Source organism: Elephantulus edwardii, unplaced genomic scaffold (assembly GCF_000299155.1).
Source record: "Elephantulus edwardii isolate Elephantulus edwardi_28Jun2011 unplaced genomic scaffold, EleEdw1.0 scaffold00060, whole genome shotgun sequence".
NCBI classification, from domain to species: Eukaryota; Metazoa; Chordata; class Mammalia; order Macroscelidea; family Macroscelididae; genus Elephantulus; species Elephantulus edwardii.
The window spans coordinates 2,570,633-2,586,169 of record NW_006399810.1 but is presented as its reverse complement, the minus strand read 5'-3'; positions in this window follow the sequence as shown (position 1 = coordinate 2,586,169).

Sequence of the window (15,537 nt, the reverse complement as noted above, 5' to 3'; positions counted from 1 at the left end):
GGGTCTTATGCTCCTGCGCTGTCCCTCCACACTCCCAAGCATGATGTCCCTCTCCAAGGACTGGTCCCCCTTTGCAACATGTCCAGAGTATACCAGTGGAGCTTCAGAATCCTAGCCTCCAAGGAGCAGCCTGGTTTCACCCTCTCCCAAGACAAACCTGTTCTTTCTCTTATCCAACACTCTTCTTCAGCACAGCTCAAATGCACCACAACTCAAACTCTCCTTCTGTCATACCTAGTCATTGTCCAGTTCTCTGACACATAGCAAGTTATTGCAAAGGCCTGTATCAGGTGTACCTTAGTCCTCAGACTGGTATCATTGCTCTTCAGTACTTTGGCGAGGTCTCTGACAACAGACTTTCCCAATGCAGTATGTCTTTTAATTTCCTGGTTGCTGGTACCAAGAGTGTTGATTGTGGAGCCAAGCAAACTGAAGCTGTTAACAATCTCAGTCTCATCACCATCTATCATGATGATCATCCCAGTGGTGAGAATCTTTGTCTTCTTGATATTGAGCCTCAATCCACATTGAAGGCTGCAAGTTCTTGACCCTCTATAGCAAGCGCTTCAGGTCCTCCTCAGTTTCAGCAAGCAGGGTTGTGTCATCTGCATAATGCAGATTGTTAATGTGTCTACCTCCAATCCTTATGCCACATTTCTCCTCATAGAGCCCAGCCTCACGGATAATCTGCATATGGATTGAAAAGATAGGAAGATGGGACACATCCCTGGCGTACGCCCTTCCCAATTTTGAACCATGCAGTGTTTCTTTGCTCTGTTTTGACGACTGCCTCCTGGTCCAAGTGTAGGTTTCACATAAGCACAATCAAGTGTTCTGGGATTCCCATTCTTCTCAGAGTAACCACAGTTTGTTGTGGTCCACACAGTCAAACACCTTTGCATTTTAGGATGCTCAAATTCTGAATCCACATACCAGCTCTAGGTCTTCCTCTCTGGCAATTGTGGAAGAACCGTCTTGTATCCAAGCTTCTACTCCTGGCCTGTCTTCATATGGCTTAGTGTGAAGGTCAGTGAAAAAGAGAAATATTCTCAACAAGCTAGACTGACACAGTGGGTACGGAATGAGTTCAAACAGAGTAGCAATTATCAGGATGCCGCAGACCAGACAGTGTTCGCTTTACATAAGGTTTCTGTGAGTCAGAACCAATTTGCTGGCATCTGACAACAATGATGATTAATGATGGACGTGCTTTCTTGTGCTTATTGGCAATTTGAAAATCCTCTTTGGTATAATGTCTTTTCATGTCCTTTTTCCATTTTTAGAATTATGTGATTAGTCCTTTTGTTGTTAAGTTTTATATATGTTCTGAATGTTAGACTCAGATATATTTTCCCAAATATTTTCCTCCAGTCTATAGGTTGCCTTTCACTTTTATTGATGAAGAGAATGATTCCATTTTTTTTAAAATTTTTTTTATTTTTTATTTTTTTTTAAAGAGGTTTTGGATTTCCATTCATTCATTGCCGCAATTTTCTCCCTGCCCACCCCTCCCCACCAGCTCGCTTCCCGCTCCAAAGAGAGGAAAAAAAGAAAAAAAATTCCTTCATTAGTATACAATTCCCACGTCCCTTCCCCCCACCCCCCACCCCGAGTAGATTCCATTTTTATAAATAAAGTCCCAATATCTAATTTTTTTTCCCAATATCTAATTTTGTCTTCCACTGTTCGTGTATTTAATTGTTGTACTCCTTTGGGCTTCAAATTAAAAAAATCCATTATTAACCAAATAAGATAGTAAGAAAAGCCAGAACGAAACAGGACATAGGGCAATTATGATCACTAAAACTGGGAGCCTGGTAGCACAGCGGCTGAGCACTCAGCTGCTAACTTGAAAGGCTGTCAGTTCAGATCCATCCAGCAACTCTGCAAGTCCAGGACCTGGCTGTATGCTGCTGAGTAGACTGAAGCCTGGGAAACTGTGGGGCAGGTGTACTCCAGGTTCTGGCGGGTCTCACGTGGGCCCACGAGGAGTTGGAATCAACAGCACACAGCAGCAAACCAAGGATGAAGTGATCTGGCTTTTTATTAACTCCTCTTATTCCTTCTTAAACTGAAATCATTTGTGAATACTGAAAAAGAGATTTGAAACCAAGGCTTACCCGTACTCAACTGACGCTTTGAGCTGTTTAGAAAAATTCTTAGTGCCGCTCAATATGCCTTAGTCTTTGGAATTCCTTTATACGGTGATGGGAAAGCAAATCTTTTCACATACACCTGCGTCTTTCCAGCAGAACAGAAGTGAAAGTGGGGATAAGAAAGGACATTTTGTGAATTCTCTGACCATCTTTACTTGTCATTTCTCTTCAGGATGCAGGCATGCACCATGATTAATATATTCAGCTACACTTGCCTTGATATTTTTCCTAAATCAAAGACAATTTTAAAACATAGTTCCAAGTTACAAAGGTTTCTCGTACATATTTTTAATGGCGGATGAATAAATTTGTTTCTCACATAATAGATAGATTCTGGCAGTAGGAAGGCGAAATGTAGAACAAAATTTCAAATTTCCAATGGCACAAAACAACCACCACCAAAGAGTCTAGACTTACTGGATTCATAGAGGCTAGAGAGGCCCTGACATGACAGGCCTGACCTTGAAATCAGACCTTGAAATGAAACTGCTGAAGTCATCTTTAAACAAAAGAAGTTGATCTCAAAAAATAAAGAGTATCATTCTTAAGGATTATGCTTTAACAATTAGCCTGTATCAAGATCAAAGTGATAACAATAACTAAAACAGATTAAGCACGCGGGGTGTAGGGAGTCTAAATTAATGGGGTGAATCAACTAAGGCAGAAATAATGAGACTATTGACACCGTGTGAAGACTGCAACCAGTGTCACAGAAGAACGTAGAAATTGTTCAATGGGAGCATCATTTTATGTGTATAATTTCCCCAAAATTTCATTTTAAGAAATGGATGTGTGCTAAGAATCCCAGTTTGTTTGGCAGACTGATTATTTAAAGTTCTCAAGCTATTTGAAGCCAGTGCAAAAATGAATGAGTGCATTTTACAACTAAACTGGTTTGGTCTCTGGTTTAAATCTTTTGTTGTCTGTGGGAGCACAGAGTTTTGCAGTCTTGTATGTCGGGCTAACAGAAGTCAGGCAAGTGTTGCTAGGTTGCTTTTCTAGACTTTTTTTTCCATAAATATTAGTATTTCATATTTAGGGTGCGGTCCTTCCCAGTTATAGGTCCGTTCTTAAGAACAGAGGTCTCCCAACAGAGCAGGACAACACTTGAAATGCCACAATGTGCTGTTTTATTTTTAGGTCTCGAACAGGAATGACAAAATGATCTGGTTGCAGTTCTCGAAGAGAGGGCTGAACTGAAGTGACCCGGTCTTCTTCCATCCTGTAACACGGTACTCAGGCTTGATGCCCACAGGGTAAAAGCTGCCTATCATGCGGGCTCCCGTCATAATCTTCTCCTAAAAACACACAACTAATTAGAATAAGATCAGTAACTGCAGTCTTATCTACCTATATAAGTTCCATGAAAATTAAGTTCTAATGTTAAAATGGAATTGAAAAATAAACCTAACTGAAAATACATAAATGTTTCCTGTATAACCAGCACAGTGGATAAAATAATTCTGTTAAAGTGTGAACGGGTTTCTAAAAACCGTTCCATAACGAACGAGGTTACTTAGCTTTATTGTGGCTCTTCTCGTCCCACTTTGTTATTCTGCCAAAAAATACAGGACCAACAGTCAGCATTGTGATAGATGGAGAAACGATTGAAACTGTCAGTTTTTTCATCTTGCTTCAACAGCCCTAGTACCAGTAGTCCAGAAATCAAGAGACATGTTGCATTGAGCAGTCCACTGTCAGGGACTTCTCCAGAATGCTGAGGACCAGCGATGGAAGTTTGAAGACTAAAGTGGGCCTGATTCAGGCCATGGTCGTCTTAGTCACCTGCTGTGAGTCAGAGAGCTGGACTGTGACTACGGATGGCAGGAGAAGAACTGAGGCCTTTGAGCTGTGGTGTTGGAAGAATGCCGAGTGCAATGCCACAGGAACAAACATGTGTCTTGGGGAAAGTGCAGCCAAGTGCTCCTTGGAAGCACGTTTGGGGAAGCTTTGTCTTTCATACTGTAGACATGTAGCTGTGTGAGGCTCCTCCTTGGAGAGGGGCATCGTGCTTGGAGAGATGCAGGGTCAGTGAAGGAGAGATGGGTTGACACAGTGAATTCAGGAATGGGTTCTAGGATGTCAGAGATGGTGAGAATGGCACAGGGTAAGGTGGGGTTCCCATCAGCGGCTCGGTCATTATAAGTCACTGAACTTGATAGCACCAATAGTCTTGTTCCATCCCCAAGATTTGTTGTGGATCCAACTCTTGTGGTCCAGAGGGGTTTCAGTGGCTGGTTTTCAGGAGAAGATCATGAGGCCCTGCTTCCTGGTCTGTTCTAGAAGCTCCAGTGGGACTGTTCAGCATGGGGACAGCACTCAAGCGTCCCCTGAGGGAGGTGGTGGAGGTCCAGAGAAGCATTGGCCAGATGTTGAACCTGGTCTCGTACACGGAAGGGAGGGATTCTACCACTGGACCAGCTCTGGCTCCGTGCAGTGAGGCAAGCTGTGATGAGGATGCTCCGATGGCTGCTCCAGTAGGGTGCTGTACAGTGAATCCAGAGTCTACCCTCCTCCGGCAGTTCGAATCCACCAGCAGCCCCACAGGAGGAAGATGGCTCATGTCCTCTCATGCAGCTTACAGCCTCAAACCCCAATGGAGTCTTGCCTGTGAATCTGTTCTGATTGCTGGCAGCGAGTTTGGATTTGAGTTTTGAGTTACGAGAGAGAAGATTAATCCTATCTTATTTGTGCATAGAGAGTAAGCAATGGGCCAGGCACCATGCTGCTTGATCACCACATCTCCAAGGAGAAGGCTGCTGTCGCGTTGACACTGTCCTGCAGTCACGCTGACGTGACGGAGGCCCGCGGGCCACATCCCATGGAGGTGCTCTGACATTTTCAGGTTACCTCGTTCACAAGTAATACAGGAAGCCAGCAAGTGACAGCCAAGAAAATACCAGACACTCTGTTTTTGTTTGGAATCCTTAAATGGAATTTCTGATTGTTTTTCCTTGCAATACGCTTCCCAAGAGACCTTATTGAGATTAATGTCTCTCTTTGAAAAACATGTTCTCAGACCTTGGACATAATTTAAAAGTAATAAAATTTATGGGGCTTTTTTCTCATCTTTTTTTTATAAAAAAATCTAGAATTCTATAACTAGAATGATCTGTGACAAAATTCACTGTCACTTTAATAACAAAGACAACATGGTTTTAAATTTTTTTTCCTTTGGGAGATAAAATCTAATTTTTAATTATCAGTCGTAGATTGTAATATTCAGTTGCAAATAGGAAATTTATTAATTAAATATAAATCCAGTTTTTACTAAACTTCCATCCTGGTAAACACTTCAATGTTTTTTTCACATTCATATAAATACATGGGGTTTTTATTTTAAAATGTACATATACCAACACTCTGTCAGATCACCTTTCTTTGGAATGGGAATAAATATGGATCTCTTCCAGTCAGTTGGTCATGTGGCTGTCCTCCAGATTCTTGGCACAACTTGGTGAGCACATCCAGGGCAGCATCTGTTTGTTGAAATACATCAGTTAGTATACCGTCAATTCCTCGGGCCTTGTTTTTTGCCAGTTCTTTCAGAGCAGCTTGAACTTCCTTCATCACCACAGGCTCTTGCTTATGTGTTGTTCCATGAAATTCTTCTGTGTCTGCCAATTCCTTTTGGCATAATGACTCTGTATACTCTTTCCATTTTCTTATAATACTTACTGGATTATTTACTGTTCTGCCCAAAGCATTCTTAAGTATTGCAACTTGAGGCTTGAATTTGTTCTTCAGTTACCTGAGCTTAAGAAATGCTGAGTGAGTTCGGCCTCTTTGATTTTCTGACTCCAGCTCTTTGCACATTTCATTACAATACTTTGTCTTCCTGTGCTGCCCTTTGAAATCTTTTGTTCAGCTCCTTATTATCTTGATTTCTTCCCTTTGCTTCTTGGTGCTCTAGTGCAATATTCAGGTTTCTTCTGACATCCATCTTGGTCTTTTCTTCCTCCTCTGTCTTTGTACTGACCTTTTGCACTCTTCCTGGATGATATTCTTGATATCCTCCCACAACTCATCTTGTCTTCGCTCATTGGTGTTCAAGACCTCAAACCTGTTCCTGAGATGGTTTTGAAATTCAGGTGTGATAGACTCAAGGTATTTTAGTTCCCATGGATTTGGTTTCATTTTCCTTAGCTTCAGCTTGAACTTGCATATGAGTGATCTATTCCACAATCCTGTCCTAGTTTTCACAGCTGACATTGAACTTCTCCAGAGGTTATGCAAGCAAGATATTGCTGAAGATTATCCAAAAACAACTGGAACAGCACATAACAGAGAACTTCCAGAAGTGCAGTCTGGGTTCAGAAGAGACCATGGCACTAGAGATACTGTCATTAGTGCACTGTAGCTAATGGATGGATCTTGGCTGAAAGCGAGGAGTGCCAAAGGAATGTCTATCTGTGTTACATTGACTCTGAAAAGGCATTTGACTGTGTAGAACACAACAAACTGTGGCTGACTCTGAGGAGAATGGGAATCCTATATCATTTGATCTTATGTGCTTATGTGAAACCTCTTCATGGACCAGGAGGCTGCTGTCAGAACTGAGCAAGGAAACACTGCATCTGGGAAGGGTTTCCACCAGGCATGTGTTCTATATCCATACCTTTTCAATTTATATGCAGAACAGATTATCTGGGAGGCTGGGCTCTATGAGGGGAAATGTGGTTATCAAGATTAGAGAAAGACTCATCAACAATCTGTGTTATGTAGATGACACAACCCTTCTTACTGAAACTGAGGAGAACCTGAAGCACTTGCTGCAGAAGGCCAAGGACTGCAGCCTTCAATATCGATTTGAAAAAAAAAAATCGATTTGAGCTCAATATCAAGAAAACTAAGATTCTCATCACTGGGTCGATTGGCAGCATCACAATAGATGAGAGTGAAGAGATTGAGATTGCTAACAGCTTCCATTTACTTGGCTGCACAATCAACACTCTTGACTCCAGCACCCAGAAAATTAAAAGACATACTGCACTGGAGAGTTTGTTGTCAGAGATTTCTCCAAAGTACTGAAGAGCAGTGATGTCAGTCTGGAGATTAAGGTGTTCCTGATACAGGCTATGGTCTTTGCAATCACTTGCTATGCATCAGAGAGCTGGACAATAACTAGGGATAATAGAAGAATTGATGCTTTTGAGCTGTGGTGCTGGAGAAGAGTATTGAATATACCATGGACTGCTAGGAGAACAAACAGGTTCACCCTGGAGACAGTGAAACCAGGCTGCTCCTTGGAGTCAAGGATGCTGACGCTTCATCTGACATACTTTAGACATGTTGCAAGGAGAGACCAGTCCTTGAAGAGGAATATCATGCTTGGCAGGGTGGCGGGACAGCACAGGAAAGGAATAACGATGAAATAGATTAATTCCGTGATTGGGGGTAGGTATGCCGGAGACAGCAGGGTTTAGGGCTGTTGTACATAGGGTTACTATGAGTCACAGGTGACTTGATGGCACATAATAACAACAACATATACCAACATGGGATAAAGTATATATGAACATTATGTATGAAACAATGTAAATGAGGACTGTATGGAGCATAATGTAAATTAATAAAACACAATGGGAACATTGTATTAAGCCAATTTTGTAATTATTTTTTTAAAAAAAGAGGACAAAAAAAGAATTGATGCCTTTAATTATGTTGTTAGAAAAGAAAACTGAATATCCCACAGACTAAGGACGAACACGTCTGTCTTGGAGGAGGAGAGATCAGGATGCTCCTTCAAGGCAGGCGTGGAGACTTCGTCTCACATACTTTGAGTACTTTTGTCAGGATTTGCCAATCCTTGGAAAAAGACATCATGCGGAGAAAGGGGGAAAGTCAGCAAAAGAGAGAAAGCCCTTCGGTGAGATAGTGGTTGTTCAAGGAGCTTGAGCATGTCAGAGAAGCTGAAGGTAGCCAGGCCAGGGCAAAGCTCTGCGATGATGTTTGTACCTCAGGCTAGCTCAGGACAGGGCAAAGCTCTGAGATATGATTGTACCTGAGGCTACCTCAGGCCGGGGCAGAGGTCTGAGATGATGATTTACCTAAGACTACCTCAGGCCGGGCCAGAGCTCTGAGATATGATTTACCTGAGGCTAGCTCAGGCCAGGGCAAAGCTCTGAGATATGATTGTACCTGAGGCTACCTCAGGACAAGGCAAAGCTCTGAGTTGATGATTGTACCTGAGGTTAGCTCAGGCCAGGGCCACTGTGAGTTACAGTCGACTTGACAGTGCATAAGAACAGCGAGAGAATGGCCTGGTGTTCTGCTCTCACAAACATGTCAGCCTAGGAAACCCTGTGGGACACTTCCACTCTTTCACGTGGAGACTTTACAACTTGGAATCAAGTTGTAACCAATAGATTTCCGTGACTGAGCCATAATCTTTCACGTGGCTTTGTCTAAATTCCTAACCCAAAGGAACTATGGACATAATGAAATGGCTTTTCTATGTCACGAAATTTGGGGTTTTTATACAACAGTAATGACCACACCAACCTGAGTCACTGAAAATCTGGTTAAGCCACATGCTGATAAATTATTGTTGTTGTTATGTGCCGTTGAGTTGCCTGTGACTCCTAGTGACCCTATGCATGATAGCTCTGAACTCTGCTCTGTCCTGAACCAGTCTGTTTCCAACAGACCCGGCCCTATTACCCCAGTCACTGTGTCAATCCATCTCATCCAAGGTCTTCTCTCTTGTGTTGTCCCTCCACCCTTCCAAGGATGTCCTTCTCCAAGGACTGGTCCCTCCCAGCCACATGCCTAAAATATGTGAGACAGAACTTCAAAATCCTTGCCTCCAAGGAGCAGCCTGATCTCACGGCTCTAGGACAGACCAATTTGTTCTCTTAGAAGAGCCCAGTATATTCAGTACTCTTCTCCAGCACCACAACTCAAAGACATCAATCTTTGTTCTCTCATCCTGAGTCATGGTCCAGCTCTTTGATGCATAAGTATTAGTGGCTACGTAGAGGTCTGTTGAAAGCCGAGGGATGGTCACCATTAGTGGAGGTGCTGGATGGTGCACCTCGGACGCGTGTATGATATGAACGACAGAGTTCAGCCTCAGTTCTGGCAAGTTACTCTACCTCCCAAGCCCCTGTTTCATGTTACAATAAATGGAAATAGTAATACCTCTCTACAGAGGTCTTATGTGGATGTTAGAGTTATACACACACACAGGTGAGCTCTGGTGGTCGAATGAATAAGGAGTTATGCCACCAACCCAGAGGCACCTAGTTCCAATCCATGAGCTGCTCGGGGCGGGGGGACAGGAGGGAGGTGGGCAATTTTTGCCCATGAGATTTGCAACCTCTGGAAACTTGCAGGAGAGTAAGCTATAAATTGGTTCCAATTCATGGCACATTGTAGCAACATATATAAAGCAAACTGCCTAGCACAGACCAGAACTAATAATACAATCATTTACTAATTTCTCCCTGTCAATTTTGCTTTTCAGAACAAAGCTTTATTATATTGTGATTGTTTGGGTGGTTTAATGATGGAGATTCACAAATAAACTACATTCATAAAAGTTGAACAGATCTATAAGAGCGTGTGGCTTAAATAATAAATCCAGTAAGAAAATTGAGAGTGCCATGTAAAAACACACCGGGTCATTTAGTGCCTTTAGTTGGAAATGAGTATGTCCTACAAACAGCCATGAGTAAAATGGAATGAGCTGTAATCATCAAAACGAGTGAGAATTAAAAAAGAAAATTAATCCCCAAAGGAAATCACTGTAGATCTCATTAGTTCAAGAATAACCTACCTTAGGACTTTAATTAAAAATAATATTTATTCCAAATAAATGAGTGCTGGCAGGTTTCTGCAGGATCCATAATCTCTGTTATGCTAAATTTTCTTCTATTAAGGCAGACATCATTAATCTCATCTGAGATGCCTTCCAGCTTGACAGCCCTTATAGCACTGGGGCAGTTTCTTGCCAAAGCCTTTTTATCTTCACAAAAGAGCTATAACTCATGCAGATACCCCAGGCAGAAAGGTCTGGGCAATTAGAGGCATCACTCTGAGATCTGCATTGGTACGTCCTCGTGTTAGAAAGCATCTCATAATGACTTTGCTCTCAGATGGAGCTCACTATCACAATATCAAATTAACAGTAGTTATTTTATTCTTTTATTTATTTATTTCTACAAGTCTTGGTTCCAGAAAAGCTTCAGGTGTTTTATAAAAATTCCGGCAACACAACCAGATGTTGTTGTTGTTCTTATGTGCCATCGAGTCACTTGCAACTCATAGCCAACCTATGTACAACAGCCCTAAACTCGACTCTGTCCTGTGCCAATTCCGTTGTCTCTGACACTCCCATCCTTATTACCCCAGTCACTGAATCAATCCACCTCATAAAGGACCTTCCCCTTGCGCTGTCCCTCCACCCTCCCAAGCATGATGTCCCTCTCCAAGGACCTGTCCCTCCTTACAACATGTCCAAAGTATGTTAGATGGAACGTCAGAATCCTTGCCTCCAAGGAGCCCCCGGTTTAACCCTCTCCAGGATGAATCTGTTTTTTCTTGGCAGTCCATGGTACCCTCAATACTCTTCTCCAACACCACAGCTTAAAAGGCATCAATTCTCCTTCTATCCTCCTTAGTCATTGTCCAACTCTCTGATGCGTAACAAGTGATTGCCTGTATCAGACATGTCTTAGTCTCCAGAGAGACACCATTGCTCTTCAGTGCTTTGGAGAGGTCCCTAACAGCAGACTTTCCCATGGCAATACGTCTTTTAATTTCCTGGCTACTGGTGCCAAGAGTGTTGACGGTGAACTGAAGCTGTGAACAATCTCAATCTCTTCACCATCCATCCTGATGCTGCCAGATCTGACACAACCAGATCCAATAGAAAATCTAAAGTCAATGGAGAAAAAGGAATGAATGAGAGAAAATGAGGGAGAAGGTTTGGGTGGACTGAAGTTAATGTCAAAAGTGTGCTCCGAAACCAAAGCTATGACTCATACAGACCAAATGGGACAGAGTTCTCCAGTGTTGTTGGTGCATTGAAACCAGGAACCTTTTACTTAGAGACCCAATACTTAACCCTCAGCTCTGTGAGGTTTAAATAAAATGGATATTGTTGTTAGGAGCCCTCAAGTCGAGTATTACTTCTAGTGACCCCATGAAGAACAGACCTGAACCCTGTGCTATGCTGTGCTGTGCTGTGCCGTCCTCACAATCTCCGACACACTCAAGTCCGTTGTGTCAGCCACACTTGTCAGTCCCCCTAGCCAAGAGTCCTCTCCTTCACCATCCCTCCACTTTTCCAGCATGGTGTCCTTTGCCAAGGAATAACCTCTCCTAGCAACATGGATACGCATCTCAGAAACTCGTCATTGAGTTGAAATTGACTCATAGTTGACCCTCCAGCAGATTTCCGAGGATATAATATCACACAGGAAGAGATTGTCTTTCTTACATGTAGCTACTGGTGGACCCAAGCTGCCTAAGAGATGTGACCTTAGGATTAGCACTGCAACTCCCCATGGACTATGAGGATGGAAAGAATACAAAGTCACTGTGCCGACAAGACTTGGTGGACTCTGAAAAAATTCAGGAAGTACCATATGAACAACAGCCATTGGTAATGAAGGAAGAAATTCAAGATGTACTGAAAACATTAGCAAAAAATAAGGCTCCAGAAATCTGTGAGATACCAAGTGGCATGCTTCAAATAACAAATGCACCCTGGATGTGCTCATGAGTCTATGCCAGGAAGTCTGGAGGATAACTGCCTGGCCAACTGACTGGAAGAGATTGATATTGTGCTGTTGAGTCAACTAAGACTTATAGTGCCCCTGTGAACAATGAACCTACTCATATCTAGAGACAACTTCACTGTCTCTGACACACCTGACGGCATTGCCACAGTCATTATGTCAATTCATTTCATCCAGCTTCTTCCCCTCCTACGGTCACCCTCTAACCCTTCCAAACATGATGTCCTTTTCCTGCAACAGGTCTCTTCTAGCAGCGTGCTATGTGAAATTGAGCTCCAGAATCCTTGCTTCCAAGAAACAATTTGACATTCTCCAGGACAGACCTGTCTCTATACCTATATGCAGAACAGATCATCTGGAAGTCTGGGCTCTATGAGGGGGAGTGTGGCATCAGGATTGGAGGAAGACTCATCAACAACCTGTGTTATGAAGATGACACAACCCTGCTTGCTGAAACTGAGAAAAACTTGAAACATTTGCTGCAGAAGGTCAAAGACTGAAGCCTTCGATATAGACTGAAGCTCAACATCAAGAAAACAAAGATTCTCACCACTGGGTCAATTGGCAGCATCATGATAGGCAGTGAAGAGATTGAAATTGTTAACAGCTTTAGTTTGCTTGGCTCCATGATCAACACTTTGTGCCAGTAGCCAGGAAATTAAAAGACAAATTGCATTAAGGAAGTCTTCTGTCAGGACCTCTCCAGAGTACTGAAGAGAAACTATGTCAGTCTGGAGACTAAGGTGCACCTGATATAGGCCATAGTCTTCACAATTACTTGCTATGCTTCAAAAGGCTGGACAATGACTAGACAACTATAGAAAGAGAATTGATGCATTTGAGCTGTGGTGCTGGAGAAGAGTATTGAATATACCATGGACTGCCAGGAGAATAAACAGGTTCATCCTAGAGAGGGTGAAACCAGGTTGCTCCTTGGAGGCAAGGATTCTGAAGTTTCATCTGGCATACTTTGGGCATGTTGCAAGGAGGGACCAGCCCTTGGAGAGGGACATCATGCTTGGAAGGACGGAGGGACAGCACAAGAGAGGAAGACCCTGAAGGAGATGGACTATTTCCTAACTGGGGTAATGAGGGTAGGTGTGTCAGAGACAATAAGATTGGCACAGGATAGAGCAGGTTTCAGGGCTTGTACATAGGGTCGATATGACTCACAAGTGACAACAGCACATAACAGCAGGATAGACTGTTCTCTTGGCATCCCATAGTATGTTCAATACTCTTCTCCAGCACTACAACTCAGAGACATTGATTCTTCTACCATTATCCTTATTTGTCATCCAGCTCTCTAGTGCATAGGAAGTAATAGAGAAATGATGGCTTGGGTTGGGCACACCTTAGTCCATAGACTAACATCATTGCTCCTTAGCACTCTGGATTTTCCAAGTTCACCTCATCTTTTTATCTCCTGACTGCTGGTGCCAAGAATATTGATGGAAGATATTAATATTTATTTGTAGTCTGAAGAAAGATAACAATAGAATGTATAATTATAGGACAATATAATTAATATCACACGCAAGCAAAATATTGCTGGGGGTCATCCAAAAACAGCTAAAATGTATGTTGACAGGGAACTACCAGAAGGCCAAACAGGGTTTAGAAGAGGTGATGGCACTTGGAATATCATTGCAGATATCACATGGATCCTAGCAAAAAGTGGAGAATAGCAAAATAATGTTTATTTGTGTTTTGCTGAGCATGGAAAGGCATTTGACTATGTGGATCATAACAAACTATGGCTAATATTGAGAAGAATGGGAATCCCAGAACACTTAATTGTGTTCATGGGAAACCTATACCCCGACCAGGAAGACGTTGTCCAAATGGAGGAAGAGAACACTGTTTAAAATAAGAAAGGGTGTGTACCAGGGATGTATCCTTTCTCTATTCCTATAAAATCTGTATGACGAGTAAACCATTTGTGAAGCTGGGCTCTATGGCATCAGGATCAGAGGAAGACTCATTAACGACCTGCTTTATACAGATAACATAACCTTGCTTACTGAATGTGTGAAGAACATGAAATACTGCAGAAGATCAAGGACTACAGCTATCAGTATGAATTACATCTCACCATCAAGAAACAAAGGTCCTCATCACTGGGCCAATAGAAAAAGGACTGACATTGTCAATTATTTCATCTAGTTGGATCATCAGTCAATATTCTTGGTACCAGGGTACTTAAGAGTCAATTTGGAGACTAAGATGTGTCCAATTCAGGTCATGGTCTTTTCAGTCACTTGCATTTGAGAGTTAGACAGTGAATAAGGATGACAGAAGAATTGATGCCTCTGAGTTGTGGTGTTGGAGAAGCGTACGGAATATCCCATGGGATGCCAAAAGAACTAACAGATGTCTTCAAGAAGGTACAGCCAGAGTGCTCCTTGGAGGCCAAAAAAAAACGTGAAACTTCATCTCTCATACTTTGAGCATGTTGCCAGGAGAGGCTGTTCTTTGGAAAAGGACATCATGCTTGGAAAAGTCAGGGAAAGAGAGGGAGACTCCCAATGAGATGGACAGACACAGTGACTGGAGCACTGACTGGGCTCAGGTGTGTCAGAGACGATGTGGGTGGCGCAGGATAGGACAGAGTTCAGGTCTTGTTCATAAGGTGGCTATGGGTTGTACTCAACAGCACCTAACAACAACAACAACAATATAAAATGCAGTAAAGTGTTATATTTTATAAAGTGTGTTGGCTCATTGCTGATACTTCAAGTCTTACATAATGGCTGTTAAGTCTGAGGATTTTGTTTTATGCCCACTTTTATTAGTTTTTAGGAATAGATTTCGTTATAAATTGAATTATGTCACACAGAAGGTAAATTGAGGTCCCAACCCCTGTACTTGTGAATGAGACCTTGTTTGGGGAAATCAGATTTTTCTTTTGTCATCAGTTAAGGTCATGCCTGATTATGGTGAGTCCTAGTTGTAATTCCTCTGTGTGCTGTTTCACAGAAGGGAGAAATACACACACAGAGGAAGGGACCATGTGAGGCTTCATCTACAAGTACGGGAACACCAAGGGCTATGGACAAGAAAACACCCTCCCCCGCAGCTGTTTACAGCTGGAAATAAGGCTTAGTTTAGAAGAGGTGCGGCACCAGGTAGATCTTTGCGAATGTCAGATGGATCTTGGCTGGAAGCGAGAATACCAGAAGAATGTTTTTTTGACTATGCAAAAGCATTTGACTCTGTGGATCATAACAAACTATGGCTAACATGGAGAATAATGATAATTCCAGAACACATTAAATATGCGTATACAAAATGTAAAAAAAAAAAAAAACCTTCTTAAAAACTGCCTCTGAAAGCCTGCTAAGGTGCTCAGCTATGAGTTGGTTCCAACTTGATGATAGACAGCATACCAAGACCAAGAAGCTGAACACTGCAGGTTTGAAATCAGGAAAGGTGTGTGTCATAGCTAGCACTCGATGGATCTGGCCTGAAAGCAGAGTACCAGAGAACTGTCTATCTATGTGTCATTGACTATGCAAAGGCATTTGACTGTTGTGGATCACAACAAACTGTGGCTAACCTTGAGAAGAATGAGGATTCCAGAACACTTAATTGTGTTCATGCAAAACCTGTACTTGGATCAGGAAGCAGTATTT